This window comes from Tupaia chinensis, unplaced genomic scaffold (genome assembly GCF_000334495.1).
Source record: "Tupaia chinensis unplaced genomic scaffold, TupChi_1.0 Scaffold000447_1, whole genome shotgun sequence".
In the NCBI taxonomy this organism is placed as follows: domain Eukaryota; kingdom Metazoa; phylum Chordata; class Mammalia; order Scandentia; family Tupaiidae; genus Tupaia; species Tupaia belangeri.
In genome coordinates this window covers 1,710,688-1,711,092 of record NW_006159952.1, presented here as the reverse complement: position 1 = coordinate 1,711,092, position 405 = coordinate 1,710,688, and the positions used below count along the sequence as shown (strand labels likewise).

General features: G+C 28.1%; 1 long non-coding RNA gene across 2 annotated transcripts in view; it reads right to left on the bottom strand.

Annotated features, from left to right (window-relative positions):
- Positions 1-405, bottom strand: part of LOC102473303 (uncharacterized) — a 7,676-nt gene that overhangs the window by 5,768 nt on the left and 1,503 nt on the right. The gene's annotated exons all lie outside the window — the stretch shown is intronic.

The window sequence follows — 405 nt, the reverse complement described above, 5'->3', positions numbered from 1 at the left end:
TTTCCCTAATCTTCCCAAATCTAACTTCTGTCATGTAGATCGCAGCAAAATATTCTTTTCCCAGGAAGGTCATTATTACATTCCCTAATATTATATTCCCATCATTCTGCTCATCACTAGTCTATTTTAGTTTGTTTATAATCAATAATGGGAAAAAGTTAAGTGTATATATATAAATTTATAAATGTTCTTGTGTCCTCCTTATTGAAATATGATCTAAATAAGAGCAGAGGCTTGTCAACATTGCACTTTATTGAAATATGATTTAAATAAGAGCAGAGGCTTGTCAACATTGCACATTATTACACATCTACTGTAAAAAAGAGAAAAAAGGTGAAATTTTCATACATAATTGTTAAAAAACACTACCATATACTTATTAGGAATTATAGTTTTTATTAAGAT